The sequence below is a fragment of the Rhinopithecus bieti genome, unplaced genomic scaffold, assembly GCF_001698545.2.
Source record: "Rhinopithecus bieti isolate Rb0 unplaced genomic scaffold, ASM169854v2 scaffold_9976, whole genome shotgun sequence".
Lineage (NCBI taxonomy): Eukaryota > Metazoa > Chordata > Mammalia > Primates > Cercopithecidae > Rhinopithecus > Rhinopithecus bieti.
In genome coordinates this window covers 664482-680786 of record NW_016806761.1, presented here as the reverse complement: position 1 = coordinate 680786, position 16305 = coordinate 664482, and the positions used below count along the sequence as shown (strand labels likewise).

General features: G+C 44.6%; 1 pseudogene; it reads left to right on the top strand.

Moving 5' to 3' along the window:
• Positions 1 to 14880: 14880 nt before the first annotated feature.
• Positions 14881 to 15942, top strand: LOC108533137 (serine/arginine-rich splicing factor 10 pseudogene; annotated as a pseudogene).
• The last annotated feature ends 363 nt before the right edge of the window (positions 15943 to 16305 follow it).

Sequence of the window (16305 nt, the reverse complement as noted above, 5' to 3'; positions counted from 1 at the left end):
TTTAAGTGAGTGTTACATTACAGTAAATTGGAAATTTGGCTGGTTGTAGATTTAATTGCATATTTGTGTAGTTGACCACAAACCACTAGTGATCTAATTGTGAATAGTAAGTGACTTTCTTTTATACATCGTTACTTGAAATCCTGAATTCAACTTAAATTCTACTTGGTTTGCATCCTTTGTTTATGGATTTTTGTCTTTTTATCACCAAATCTGTAAAACAAGTTCTTTTCTAATACAAAAGCACCAGTTTACCTTTCAAGAAAACTACCTTCTGAAAAGTTGACAAAATATTTCTCCATTTATGAAATTGATTTGATACAGATTGAAGTAAATCATTGACTTTTTTTTAAAAAAGCAAGAATGAAGACATTTCTAAGATAATTTTAAAGAAACTAAAATTGTATTCTCTTTTTGTTTTTTTTTTTGAGATGGATTCTCATTCTGTCACCCGGCCTGGAGTGCAGTAGCTCACTCGGCTCACTGCAACCTCTGCCCCTCGGGTTCAAATCAGCCTCCCGAGTAGCTGGGATTACAGGCACACACCACCACGCCCAGCTAATAATTTTTGTATTTTTAGTAGAGATGGGGTTTCACCATGTTGGCCAGGCTGGTCTCAAATTCCTGACCCTAAGTGATCCGCCCACCTTGACCTCCCAAAGTGCTGGGAGTACAGGCACGAGCCACTGTGCCCTGCCTCTATTTATTCTTAATACTTAAGACGTATCACATATCCATACCAAGGCTTCACTGTGGGTTTTGGACAAATTCTTAGGCTGTGGTAGACTTGCAAACATAGATTCAATAATGGGCAAGATCATCATTCTAGAATTGTTGGGCAGAGTTACTTTGTCAACTTTAGGATTAGCCTCCGGAAGTATTAGTCTAATCGGTTGTGTTACACTATTTGTACAATTCCTGTTTAGATTGGATAACTTGTGAAATGAATTAACTTTTACCTAATGCTAGGTCAAAATCTTTCAGGGGGCCTTGAAAATAATCTCTATTTTAGAAGCTTTCCTTGTCCCAGAGTAAGCCAAAACTTGTCTGGAAGTAATGTTAGCAAAACTGATAAGTACTTACTCTGGTTCTAAGTCGGGATCTGCCTTTCCCTGTGTGCCTGTGTTAATTTTCTTGCTTACTGAAGTATTGGGGAAGAGAGACTTCAGGAAATCTGTGGGCCTGTGTTACAGGAAATAGCCATACCACACTGGATAATCTGCAATGTGAATAACCAAGAATTAGGCAAACCTATTGGGAGACCTTTACATTATTCCATTTTCACAACTGGAAAGGTGGATGCTAAACTGAAAACATTAGGTTTGGCTAGCTGCTCAAGTTATTGTAGTGTTCTATAATTCTTCCTATAAAAGACTTTATCAAAAGAATCCCTCTGCAAAGTAGACTTTTAGCAAGAATGGAGGCTAGAATAATTAGGTTTAAAAAACAGGTATAAAATAGGGGTAGTAAATGTGTTTTTACAGATTGTTCAGTGAATCTGGTAGCCCAAAACCAGACACTGGTTCTCATTCTGCTACCTGCCCCTTCTATCCCTTAAATTTCTACTTTTCTCATTCTAAAACTTTTTATAAATAATGGGGATTGGGGATGTTTATAATACACTGTGAACATCTTTTCCTTGTCAGTATAATTCTACAACATAATTTAATGGTAGCAGTAATATTCTCTCTTCTGGCTATCCCATAACTTAACCATTTGCTCTTAGTGACTTATCGAAGTAACTATGGGCAGTGGAACCCTGATGAAATATAGGGAAGGACATTGAGAAGCCTCAGGAGGAGATTCAATTTAGTAAAGATTTAAAATAGCTGTTCTCTTTAAAATGGCATACCTTCCCCCTTGGGTACATCAGAGCAACTCTTCCTATTAAGTTTCTTCAACTGCTTATATGTAATAATTGAGAATTGTGAAAGAAATGTTCCTGCCATTGAGATTTTCTACTGCCTCCATATTTGTTTATCTACATCTTAAAGGATTGTGTTTGTACACCAGTACAAGGAAGCTTCATAAGGAGGGTAAGTGATTAGATATTTTAAATAGTAAATGGAGTTCACTGATCAGAGATTGGAATTGGGAGGGAAGATGGCTAAAGAGAAACCACACATTTCTAAGCCCTTGGGGTGAGTTTAGATCCTCATTAGTCTCATGGAAAATGGGTTTATTTGTAACTTGTTTACTAAATGAGTTGTAAAAATAGACTTCCTGCTGCCTTTAAATGTGTTCTAAATGATAAATCTTCAATCTCTAAAAGCATGTGCATAAGTGCCTTCCTTTTGTAATGTGGAAGTTTTAAGAAGGAACTACAGTAACCAGCTGAGTTTAAACCAAAAACTGAAAAGAACTGGCTTAGTAACAAGAGGCTTGCTAGTTTAAGAAGAGGCAGTAAATGAGAGTCAAGATTATATGAGTCTGCTCAATTCCTACCAGCAACATTTCAGTTTACCCAAAGCTGCTAGCAGTGTTATACATAATTTTCTGCATATTTAAATATGGAGCATGGGGATGGGACAAGTCAGTCACACCATCTTCAGGGCTGCACAAAAAGATACAAACATGACCTGTACCATAAAGTGAGTCAGATGGTGGTTCTTGTAAATTAGAATCTTCTTGGATAAGTCAGCAATAGTTTACCTGTATTCAAAATGGAAAATCTGAGGGTTTCTTATTTAATCCTGAAACTGAGTGTAATTACTTAAAATTTGGAAATAAAATGTAGATATTCCCCTATATTAAAGCATTAAGGCTTTTGTATCTGTTTCATGACATTTTCAATATCAGAAACACTGAGTTCTGCAATTTCAGGGAAATTACCAAAGTAGTGTCACAAGGGACATGAATGGGTAGTGGTTTCAAGTCTACTTGAGTCAGAGGTGAAGTGCTAGGCATTATACCTTAACGATAAAACTAGGGCTAGGTGCAGTGGCTGATGGATGCCTATAATCCCAGCACTTCGGAAGGCCGAGGCTGGAGGATCACTTGAGCCCAGGAGTTTAAGAGCAGCCTGGGTAACAGGGAGACCCTGTCTCTAGAAAGCTAAAATTTCAAAAAGGATTGAGGGAATACTTGATAACTCGTAGATTTGGCTAATGCCCAACGTGTAAATTAGCCAGATTTATTAGGTGACAAGAGAATGTGATCATAGAGATAACAACTAGCAATGCCTATTGAAAAATTATTAGTATTGTTGAAGTAAAATTTTCTGAAAGACCATTTAAAACAAAAGAGAAATACTGGACAGATAGACTGTGTTGCCCAGGCTGGCCTCAAGCGATCCTCCAGCCTTGGCCTCCCAGAGTGCTAGGATTACAAGCATGAGCCACTGTGCCCAGCCTACCTAGGATGTTTTTTTAAAAATCCTGGAAGCTCTAGTTATCTAGAGGCTAGGCAGATCTTTCTAAGTGTGTGTCTTCAGTGCATGAATGAAGGTTCTCAGAATTCATATTCTGAGAGCTGCCATCTCATTTGAATTTGAGAAAGCCAACTCCAAAATCCGCTTTTCTTGGACTGTTCCCAGTGGTTTTTCTGGAACCACACATAATCCAATGAAAAGATCTTATTCTCATGTCTGGAAGTTTGTGAGAACTCTTGAGTCAGTCATCTTTTATGTTTTCCTAAGCAGGTGATTCCAAGTGCTTTTTCAAAAATGCATCCTCATGTTGAAGATTGTTATTTGTGGTCAAGGATTTCAGAAATGGTCCCTTTTCTTTGCTAATAGGCAGGCTTTTTTGATGTTCCTGTTGCTTTAGATGGTGCCCTTATCTTTTTAACTTTCCCCAGGAATAGCATCCTTCTGCCATCCCTTCCACCATCACCACTACTTAGACACCCTTAGTTGCCACCCCTTCCTGAGAAAAGATGGAATCAGGACTCTACAGCTCTCTCTCCCTGGGGTCTTAAAATCCAAGTAGACCAATGAAGGGAATTTAGTCACCTTTTAGAGTACATTTGATTTTTCAGTCATTTCCTATACTTCCCAAATCCTGGTCATTACACCTAGAAACTGTTCCTGGGCTAGCCCTACAAAGGTGTCAGGGCATGGGAGTTGTAGAATTTCATTTTAGTCTCCAACTTGGGCTTCCATTTCAAGTTCCCTTATTTTCTGGCTTTGTTAGAGGGTATGTAATCCCATATTTTGCAGATTAATATTTTGCATCTCATTTTCCTTATCTGTAAAATGAAAATAGTTGCCTCAGAACTGCATGAAACCGAAGTATGAAACTAAGGCATAGAAAGGCCTGCTGTGAAGTACCTAATTTACTTTCGTAGGTAGCATCCTCTTGTTCTGTTTCTTTTAAAAATCCAGCATGACCCTGAAAAATACTGTTGAAGGGCTCTGGAAGAGCAGTGTAAAGTAAAAGTGAGAAGCCTTTGGGGTTTAGAGCACTACCTTTAGTTGTGTGGCCCGGTTAGCACAAAGTGAATTCAGGTGCATACTTAATCTTTACCATACCCCTAGAGGTGGAAGTATTATCTCCATTTTGCAGAGAATAAAGCTGAGGCTTAAGGGTAAAAATTAGTAAAGAGTGAAAAATAAGTAACAGGCTTAAGGTAAAAATTCCCAAGTCTAAAGGCATTTTCAGAGGATTCCATGGAAAATGCCTCAGTTTTTTGCACATGTGAGCATTTTTCATTTAACTCTGGTTCTCTCATTCCTGGGCATGCCAATCAAAAGATTTCAGTGGCCCTTTTTAATATGATAGGAGTAATTAATATCCTCAGACTGTCATGACCATGAAGAGCTTGGGCTAGTTAAGGCACAAATAATTGTTTCAGAATCGATTTGTTGACTCAATGGGCACTTGCCCTGCCAAGCAAATGAAATGTCAAAATCAGCCAAAGCTATGGTGGAGTCAAAATTTTTACTTAGTTCATCTTTGACGCCATAGCATGAGCAGATAGTGGCCCAGCCAGACAACTTTGTTGACTTTTTGAAGGATTGGTCTTTTCTGGAATAATGCAAATTCGTTGACTTAGGTGTTTGTAGTTCTGAGTATGTAGTTTGCCTTGTCCTAAAGGGAAAAATCAAGAATGGGAGATGGACCTCACATTTTATTACTATGTGATGCTTTTTTTTTTTTTTTTTTTTTTTCTCTTCCTGAACCACATTTTCTGTTTGTTTTGTTTTGCTTTTTTTTTTTTTGAGACAAAGTCTCACTTGCTCTGTCACCCAGGCTGGAGTGCAGTGGCATGATCTCGGCTCACTGCAACCTCTGCTTCCTGGATTCAAGTGATTCCCCTGCCTCAGCCTCCCGATTAGCTGGAATTACAGGTGGCCGCCACCACCCCTGACTAATTTTTGTATTTTTATTAGAGACGGGGTTTCACCATGTTGGCCAGGCTGGTCTCAAACTCCTGACCTCAAGTGACCTGGACCACATTTCACCCTCTAGCTTCTGTTCTGGCCCTCCATTTTCTATTGCTTTTTCACATTTTACCAAAAAGCTATTTAAATCAGTCCACTGACCTATGAGTCTTCATTCTGATCCCAGTGTCTCTAACATACCCTTGACTAATAGCTGCTAAAAGTGTACCAATTGAGAAGAGGGTTGGTTCTGCTTCCAGGGATGGCTGCAGGACTTTAAAGCTGCTGCCAGATCCCACACTTGTAAGCTTGTTTCCTACCCACCTCCCCTTGTCTGGGTGGGCTAACCTCAGCTTCTCCCTTTAGACCAGAGGTACTCAACCTTAGTACTATTGACATTTTGGGCTGAATAATTTGTTGGGGGGGGTAGGAGGCTGATCTGTGCACTATGGGGTGTTTACCAGCATACCTGGCCTCCACCCACTAGATGTCAGTAGTACACACACACCGTGCGCACACGCACACAGTTGTGACCATCGAAAGTGCATTCTGACATTGAAAGCCAAACCCTCATTAGCCATTCCAAGGTTAATAAGCAAGCAAGTTCTAGGTTGAGTACTTGAGTTAAGCATGCTCCTAAATGTTTTATATACAATGACAATCCTTAAACTCTGTGAGGGAAGTAGTACCCCCTCCTACAGATAAGAGCCCCATCTCGGAGATGAATGAACTTGCCCAGGATCACACAATGACCGAAAGAATGGCATTCAGCCATTGTGATGTGCATGTTCTTCACCCCTGCTGTGTGTTGCTTCCTTACTGAGCAGCTTACATTCCAATTGAAATGCCACAGTCAGGGTTCGTAAGCCGGAGGACCCCTTTACAAAGCTGTCTCTTGCACTTCTCGGGTTCTCTCTAGAGATCTTGCTGCCAGGCAGCCAGACCACTGTGCCCTGAGGACCTGCTTTACAGTCACCCAGGCCTGAGCCTGCTGCACTTCCCACCTCAGACAGTCTGCCTATTCCTGGCAGCCGCATCAAGTTGCCTTAGAATCTGTTTGGTGAAAGATAGGTTGTGCATGGAACAAACAAGAATTAAGCTGCCTGAATCCATTTTCTTAGGCTTCAAGTAAGATTTTATTTGAAAACTTAGGATGCCTGCACCTTTCTAGGAAGTCTCATTTTCCTGTGGTTTTCCCATTTGACTGTTGTTCCAGGAAGGAACCAGAGGACTTCAGAACCATCACCTTCAGGCCTTACAAAGGGTTGTTGGGATGCTGTCTCATGGGGCTTTGAGACTTGGCTAAGTCCTGAAAGGTCTTAGAGGGACATCCTTAGTTTGCTCTTCCATTAACAACGTAGAAAGACACCTAAGTATGAGTCCTTGGTCTTCTTTGCCAGATCTGGATTCACTTTCTAAGGGTGTGCTAAGGGCAGCGCTAAGACCACTTGGAGCTAACCCCAGTGGACCTCTGTAGTGCTTTGATGTCACACTGGTTTGACCCAGCAAAGCTCCACAATGGATTTGTCACTGTATCACTCAGATCTTGAAGAAGTCACTTTATCTCATCTACAAAGGGACCAGAAACCGGTGCTGAGGGAGTGTGCTCACCTGTCCACCTCCTACCTGGGTTTCAAGGGCAAACACAGCCTTGAGACGGTGCTGCTTAATCCCACCTGAACCTTAGTGTCACCTGGGAGCCTTTTAGAGGTGCTGATGCTGGACACCTGCCCCTCTAAGATCCTGAATTAGTGGGTGGGCCGAGGCAGGGCTGTGTGGGAGCGGGGTGTTCAGCCCTGCAAAGCCAGGGTTGTGAACCACTGCTTTAGGCTGCAAGCCTGAAATTTCTTTGACATCTTGTGTTTTATCTTAATCAATAAATTCGCATTTTCCTAACAAAATCTGTATTTAATATTAAACCACACACATTTTCAGGAGTAAAATCAATGCACAAGATGTTTATTACATGTATCACATAGCTCCTGGAGGTTTTGCTTTAGTTTGAGGCAGGTAAGCTCTTTAAGAACACAGCATGCTCTTACAGTCTACAAGCTGTGAAGATGTAACAGGAGAGGAAATTGTCCAGCTTCGCAATGGACCATTTTCCTTGGGCTTTCCTTGGGCTTTTGGATACTGCTTTTTCATTTGAATCAGTGCCTGGGTGTGGGCTCAGGTTTTTCAGGGGCTTCATAGGCTACATAGTTGCAGTTGCCTCTGGAGACATAAATGAAAGAGGAACAAAAAGCTCAGTGCTTAAATAACAGTCTGTTTTGACCAGGAAAAAAGACACAGATGGAGGAAAACCCTGAAGGTACAGCAGGGATCCCAAGGCCCAAGGCAGGGAGAGAATCTTCTCCGCCTCCTGAGTCCTCAGACCTCCGGGCTTCTGGTGCTCCCACTTAGATGCCTCTCTGTCTTTTTATTTCATTCCAGAAAGAATTCCATATATTATATTTGACTCTTCTGCCAATCCTATGAAGTTGGACAGCTACCTGATTTTACAGATGAGGGGAAGGGGGCTGAGCAGGGCTGCCAGAACTGGGAATCAGGAGGCCCCGATGCCAGAATAACAACTGGGGAGGCTGAGCCCACACAGGCCCATTTGGTTTGAACAACCTCCGGGTGCCAACCCACCTCTTCACAGAATGCTTTCAGCATTTAAAGCTCTCTAAATTGGCCGGGTGCGGTGGCTCACGCCTATAATCCCAGCACTTTGGGAGGCCGAGGTGGGTGGATCACTTCAGGCCAGGAGTTCGAGACCAGCCTGGCCAACATGGTGAAACCCATCACTACTAAAAAATACCCAAAAAAAAAAAAAATTAGCCAGGTGTGGTGGTGCATGCCTGTAGTCCCAGCTACTAGGGAGGCTGAGGCATGAGAATCACCTGAAACCGGAAGGCGGAGTTCGCAGTGAGTAAGATAGTGAGATCTTGCCGCACTGCAGCCTGGGTGACAGAGCAAGACTCCATCTCAAAAAAAAAAAAAAAAAAAAATGGCCGGGTGGTGGCTCACACCTGTAATCCCAACTTTGGGAAGCCGAGGCGGGTAGATCACTTGAGGTCAGGATGTTCAAGACCAGCCTGGCCAACATGGTGAAACCCTGTCTTTATTAAAAAACACAAAAATTAGCTGGTCATGGAAGTGCACACCTGTAATCCCAGCTACTCTGGAGGCTAAGGCAGGAGACTTGCTTGAACCTGGGAGGCGGAGGTTGCAGTGAGCCGACATCGTGCCACTGCATTCCAGCCTGGAAGACAGAGCAAGACTCCATCTCAAAAAAAAAAACCTCTAAATTCACAGTTTATATTAACAATGGTAAAACAAAGTCCCCTGGGTGTGAAATATTTCATTCATAAAAAAAAAAACCTGTCTCTTCTGTGTTGTTCATAGTAATCAGCCTGCCCTGGCCACTTAAGTATTTGTTAGTCTACATTACTGAGCACCTAGAACATGGAGGTGGCACTGTGCTAGGGGCTTACTTATGATACCTATTATTTGGGGGGGCCAGCCTTGCTCCTTAGCAGGTACAATACAGCATAGGACTTTTTTTAGGGTGGACTTGATCCCACACCAGTGCTTCCATGAGATGCCCTGTGCCTTGACACCCTAGAGGCTTTGTGAGGGACTTCAACCCCTAACCTATCCCTGGATCCTATAGGAGGACACTCTATTCTGACTAGCTGGCATGAGAGGGCACCTGAGGTATGGCACTGTGCAAAACTGGGAGGCAGGTTGGCAAATAACCCAGGGCGTGGGCTGACCACATGAAAGTATCAGCATGCAGGGCATCCAGCCCAGCCAAGCCCAAACCCTGGGTGAGTTTAGAGTAGACAGAACCTCCATATCATTTCAGAAGAGGAGAGGGAACTAGCAGAGGAAAAATGTATTAATTCTGAGACTGACCAGGGAGAAACATCATAGAAAAAAGGTGACTATCAGCCCAGCAGTCCAGATACTTGACTGGAGAGTCCGATACAGAGAGCAGCTTGACCAGATAAGACTTATAGCCAAGGATAGAGTGCTGGCAAGGACAGGGTGATGACTTTCTGCCAGGGCCAACTGGACCTGGCCAAGCAGGCAGGCGGAGCTCTGGAGGTGGCAGCTGAAAACTCTGGGCCTGGATGGATCCTCAGGAAGTGCTTCCACCCCCTCCTCATCCCCAGGCCCTTCCCAGGCCTCTCACTGCCATCCAGCCACCCTCCTCCATTGTTCCCTCCCACTAACATTTGTCAGTTGGGCCCAGCATTCGGCTTGGGGAAACAGACACATAAAAAGGACTCTGTCCTCAGCTAGCTGGGTCCTTCCCTCCCACTCAGCTCTCCCCTGGGGTTTAGGAAACAGGACTTCAATGCATTCTTCTGATGCTGATTGAATTCCTTCCTTCTGGGCAGCTTTGTGTGCCCTTGGCACAAAATGGCAAAGGGAGCAGGAAGGGTTTAAAATAGCATACAACTGGCCAATTTGCACACCAACATAGGCTAGCTATTACAAACCCCAAAATCCAGGTGATGCAATTTGTTCCAACTGTCTTTGGCATGGGCTTTAGTGTGGGTTTGCATTTTTAAGAGCAACGGAAATAAACATACCAAGTGCAAATTCTGTTTCTGTTGCATATGTTGGGGCCATTGCAAGGTGTGGTTGCAATTCAGGCTGCAACTTGCTTTGGTGTCCGAATAAAATGTGGTTGTCATCCATTCTTGGCCACAGGTCCCCTCAGATGACTTGTGGTCATCAGGTGCTGTTTGAATCAGCAACTTCTAGGAACCAGAAACTGAGACTGCCATGAAAGGAAGCCAATTCTGGGCGCAGTATTTAAAGATATGTTCGACAGCTTCTAGAAATGGCCAACACAGGCTAGAGTCCCGATTGCAAATAAATACTTTTAATGTAAAACACATCACTCATGGGGAGTCCCTCCTTAGACATTTGAGAGGGCCAGCGTCATGAGTACAGAGTGTTTATTTACAAAGAATGTTTTAAATCACTTTATTAGTTACTATGTCTGTCATAACCAGGAAAGAACAGCCAGCTGTCCTGGGATGTCTGTACTGGGCCATCCACTACATCCACTAGGTTCATTTAGTAGTGGCTGAGTAACTCAGATTTGTGCCTAGGCAAAATAACAAATATATAGGTCAGGGACCTTCTGGGTGGCTTGGGAATGACTGCGTGTCAGTTGCACAAATGCCAACGGTCTATAATAGACTTGTTGTCAAGCTAAGGGTTTTGAGGAGCATAGGGTCACTACACCTATAGACATTTTGTTTCCCTTCTTTGAAAGGAAGAAAGGCCAGGCGTGGTGGCCCACACCTGTGATCCCAACAGTTTGGGAGGCTGAGGTGGGCGGATGGCTTGAGCCCAGGTGTTTAAGACCAGCCTGGGCAACATGGCAAACACCAACTCTACAAAAAGCACAAAAATTAGCCAGACATGGTGGCACATGCCCATAGTCTCAGCTACTTGGAGGGCTGAAGCAAGAGGATTGCTTGAGCCTGGGAGGTAAAGGCTGGAGTAAGCCATGTTCGTGACACTGCACTCCAGCCTGGGTGACAAGACCCTATCTCAAAAAGTTAAAAAAAAAAAAAAAGACAGGAAGAAATATCAGATATTTCGGATATCAAAAAAGGGAAGAAATATCAGATATCACCTTATCAGAATGTTCTAGAATTGCCTAATCTTTTTTTTTCCTCCTAATCTTTGATTTGAATGACTTTTTTTAGGTCTCAAAGCATTTCACAGCTATTGTCTTCCTTTTTAAGGGCAGGAGAGGAGATCCTGGGTAAGGAAAGTGGCTGGGACATGAAAAGCCTTTTTGCTCAAAATCACATAATTATTCATTAGTTGAAGGTGGAATTAGAAACCAGGATTCCTATTGCCTAGTAAAATTTCTATTTTACATCCTGCTGCCTCTGTTACTTGGCTCTAATATTCCTCATACTTCCCCTTAGAAAGGTCAACCTGTCATAGATAACACGCCTGAAGTTCCACCATTCGAGCTTCATCTGTTTTGCTTAAGGGATGAATGTGAATTAAATTGCAACTCCTCCTAGAAGGAAGGTATCTTTAACTCAGGGATCAGCCAACCTTTTCTGCAAAGGACCAGATAATATTTTAGGTTTTGCAGGCCATACAGTCTGTCGCAAGTATGCAACCTGCCTTTGTAGCACAAAAGCAGCCATAAGCTATACAAGTGAACAAAACATTATTTATGGACACTGACGTCTGAGTGTCATATGATTTCCACATATCACAAAATATTCTTCTACTGAGTTTTTTTCAACCATTTAAAAACGGAAAAATCATTCTTAGTTCATAGGCTGTACACAAACAGGCAGTGGGGCGCATTGGTGCAAAGGCTGTGGTTTACTAGTCCTTGCTCTAAGGTGTCCTTGGTCATTGGCTGTGCTTTGTGGGTAAAAGTTCTATTGAAAAGATTGGGTGAGAAAACTGAGTGAACAGGAAGCCACTGAGCACCCTAAGCAGGAGGCGGGGAGTGCAGACAGGTCACCACCATCTGCAATGTGGCCACTGCTGTCTTGAAACTGTAGCTTGAGCCCATCTACAAGGCAGCAGCTGCCCACTGAACCATCTGTGCAGCCACTGCATTTGGGGCACCCACTGGAGCCATTCAGACCCACTGTCCACCTAAGGGTAAGCCAGATGTTTCTACACGCTGCAGCTCAGCTCGCCAATATTTGGTCCTTTCCTCCAACTCCCCCATCTGTCTGGTAAGATCCTTGCCTCGCCATGAAGAGGCTGAAAGGTCCTTGTTCCATGTTTCTGTTACATGTGAGAGATTTTGTTTCTGTTTTAAAATATAAAAATCATTCGAGGAGGAGGTTGTTGCTATAGACTGCCACATGGTAGACACTGGGCATAAGGTGCTATCATCTTGAAAGCACTTGCTCTTACTATCTCATTTGGTTCTGCTGGGCAGAATAAATAAGAAGAGGCAATTATCATCACCATTTTACACATGGAGAAACTAAGGCTCAGAAGTTAAAGTGACTTTCCCAAGGCAGAGTAGAGGAGGAGGGTCTGCATCCAGGTCTGACTCCAAAGCCCTGACCTGCAAGGCTTGCCGTGCACTGGGACGACTCCAGGAGGGCAGATGTGCAGAGAGTAGCTCCTGCAGAGCCCAGCCTCCTCCCATCCTCCCACCCGGATGAAGAGCTGGCCGAGCACTCATGGCTGAAAAAGGCAGCTGGCTACTCCCCACAGCCTCAGACTCCCCAAGGTCTCACGGTGGACCCTTCAGCCTGGCAGTTTCTCCGTGGTCTTCTGCCACTTTGCCTGGGATGGAAAAGGGCTTCCACCCATTGGCAATGCCCACTGCCTGCCCCATTCTCACCTGCCCAGCAGCTTAGTCTCCAGGGAGGTCTGCTAGAGCCTCAAGGCCTTACTGCATGAAGAGCCCTCCCAGAGAAGCTTTTGTTCTTAGCTATTTACTAGCTTATTGTCTGACATGCAGTCAGCACTCCGTATACATTTGTCGCATGGATAAATGAATGAATTAACCTTCAGGTACCCCAGAAATCGCACCATAAGATTCCCTGAGCTTAGCTCAGTGACATAACCCACAGGGTTTTTTAGAATTTAGTCCAATTGGATGAGCCTATAGTAAGGACGCAAGGGAGCATCCACTGGGCCTTTCTCTTCATACACATTCACTTCATCCTCATTGGCCGTCTGCCGTCAGCACCCTCATCACCCTATTTTACAGAGCAAGGGACTGGGGCCTGTACCGTTGAGGAACTTGCTCAAGGTCACCCAGGTGGCCAGGGATGGGGTGAGGATTAGACCCTCTGAGGCCTGTTGTCTCCACACAGTTCTCACTGGCCTTTTATAGGCACTAACTCATGCAGGTAAAGGAGGCTCCAGAATTACCCCAAAGGCAAATGGGTGCATGAGCCATGCTGAAAAAGGAGGGAGCTCAGAGGCTCCCCCATGTCAGCCCCAGCCAGTAGCACCAGGCACAGACAGGCTACACTGGAACTTTGTGGAGCTGCATAGAGCTTGCTCCCTTCTCCCTGCAGGCTGCGTGCTGGAGGCTGGAATTCCAGTGCCAACATGGGAAGGTCCAGAAACCTGGTATCACAGCAGGCCTTTCTGCAGAAGCGAGCAGCCTGGATGCATGGATATGACTTGGCCCAATCTGAAGGACACTGACTCTCTCCCGGCCTGTGCTGTCCAGGAAATCCTGCCATTAAAGTCACATCCCTTGGTGTGTCACTGCTTCTGGTTTTCAGGAATCCTTTATAAAAATGTATATTTAAAAAATAAAGAAGCCAAGTATGGTGGTTCACGCCTGTAATCCCAGCATGTTGGGAGGCCAAGGCAGGTGGATCACTTGAGGTCAGGAGTTTGAGACTAGCCTGGCCAACATGGTGAAACCTCATCTCTACTAAAAATACAAACATTAGCCAGGCATGGTGGCTCACTCCCGTAATCCAAGCTACTCAGGAGACTGAGGCCGAAGAATCATGTGAACCCAGAAGTTGGAAGTTACAGTGAACCGAGATCACACCACTGCACTCCAGCCTGAGCAACAGAGCGAGACTCCATCTCAAAAAAAATAAAGAAAAATGGATGTGTGAGGTGAAAGGAGTCCTGGGGCAGAGGGGGACAGAGAAGGTCCTGATATCTACTTGGCAACTTTGCCCTACCAGGCACGTGTCCTGCACCAGGCCTTCCTCACACCCACCAGGATATGGACTCAGCCTCCCGGGACCTGCCCCATAGAAGATGATGGCAACGTGCAGGGCCAGAGGAACAGGGTGGGCTGCACCCCCAATAGCTCACAGCCTCCTTCTCTTAGGTCTCCTCAGTGCTTTCTCACTGGCCACAGCTTCCTCCTTCTTCCTTTCCACAGCAGCCTCCCACTCCCCAGCTCCCGCTACCAGCCCCTCCATGCTTACACGCCCACGACCCACACTGAGTCCAGCAGACAAGAGCCTGCAGCTACCAAGACCCACCTGTCTTAGAAGGCAGGAAGAGAATTAGAAATAATAAGGTCTTTTTTCTTGAGATTTGAGGTCAAAAGCTAGCTAGCGGCTGCACAGGGAAACCAGCTCAGCTATCTCTGACATCAGAGCCTGAGGCTTCCAAGCCTGTGCCCTCAGCAGTGAGGCTGGTAGGTGGGATCACAAACCCCTCCTCCTCTGCATCCCAGCCCTCTGCATCCCTGCTCGTCTCTCGCTAACCCTGCTTCTAGTTTCTAGAGGCAGTTGCAAAGCCAACTTTAAGGCTAAGGAGTCCAAAGGAGTCCGGCGCTGAGGGTGAATTTCAGGCATGTGGCAGGCTGTGGGGGGAGATCATCAGTCTTCAGGTGACAGTCTTGTCTACACCTGTGAGCAAGGTTGACAAGGGCAGAGGTGGCCTTACTGCCTTCAGCTTGTCTTCATTCAGGCTGTGGTCATTTCTATAGACCAGTGGTACCCAGACCATCAGCATCATCATCACCTAGGGACTTGTTAGCAATACAAATTTCTAACAGCAGAGCTGTGGACAGTTTGCCTGGTCTGTTAGGGCCTCCGGCCTGGAATCACGCCACCGTCATGTCCCACTACCTGCACAATCCTCCAAAACATGTCTCTGTCCATCAGGAATGTGGCCAATGACACCAGCTCTGCAGATGGACAGGATAAATTTGGTCATGATGGTCCTACAGGAGATGTTTATGTTCCACTTGATTTCCACACCCGCCGTCCAGGAGGATTTGCTTATGTTCAATTTGAGGATGTTCGTGATGCTGAAGATGCTTTGCATAATTTGGACAGGAAATAGATATGTGGACATCAGGTTGAAATACAGTTTACACAGGGGAATCAGAAGACACCAAATCAGATGAAAGCCAAGGAACAGAGGAATGTGTACAGTTCTTCATGCCATGATGGTTATGATAGATACAGAGATTCTAGAAGCCAAAGTTATTAAAGGAGATCCAGAAGTCAGTCTTTTGATTACAATTATAGAAGATCTTACAGTCCTAGAAATCAACCAACTGGAAAACCACGGAGTAGCAGAAGCCATTCCGACAATGGTGGATTCAAACACCAAAATCCATATTTTTTGGATGAAGGCTAAATCACATTCTAGGTCTGCATCCCACACCAAAACTAGAGGCACCTCTAAAACAGATTCCGGGCTGGGTGCAGTGATGCACACCTTTAATCCCAGGAGTTTGGGGGGCTGAGGCTGGAGGATCACTTGAGCTCAGGAGTTTGAGATCAGCCTGGGCAACATGGCAAAACACCGTCTCTACAAAAAAAAAAAAAAAAAATTAGCCAGGCATGGCAGTGCATGCCTGTAGTCCCAGCTACTTGGGAGACTGAAGTGGGAGGATTGGTTCAGCCTGGGAGGTGGAGGCTGCAGGGAGCCTTGATTGTGCCACTACACTCCAACCTGGGTGACAAAGCAAGACCCTGTCTCAAAAAGTAAGTAAAAATGAATAAATAAATCAGATTCCAAACATATTAAATAAGTCTGGCTCAAGATATGAAAAGGAATCAAAGAAAAAAGAACTATTTAGATCCAAATGTCAGTCAAGATCACAGTCTAGTTCTAGTTCAAAATCTAAATCAAGGTATTGGACTGCTCCTAAATCCAACGGCCACTGATAGTATAAACTAAGATTGTTTTTAGGCACATATCGTTTATTTATAGTTTGGTTTACTTAAATTATCAGGAATTGGCCAGGCATGGTGGCTCACCCCTATAATCCTAGCACTTTGGGAGGCTGAGGCAGGCAGATCTCTTGAGCCCGGGAGTTCGAGACCAGCTTAGGCAACATGGTGAAACCCCTATCTCTACCAAAAATTAAAATATTTGCTGGGCATGGTGATGTGCGCCTGTGGTACCAGCTACCTGCGGGGCTGAAGCAGGAGTATTGCTTGAGCCCAGGAGATCGAGGCTACATTGAGCCAAGATCACACCACTGCACTCCAGCCTAGGTGACAAAATTAGACCCTGTCTCAAAAAAA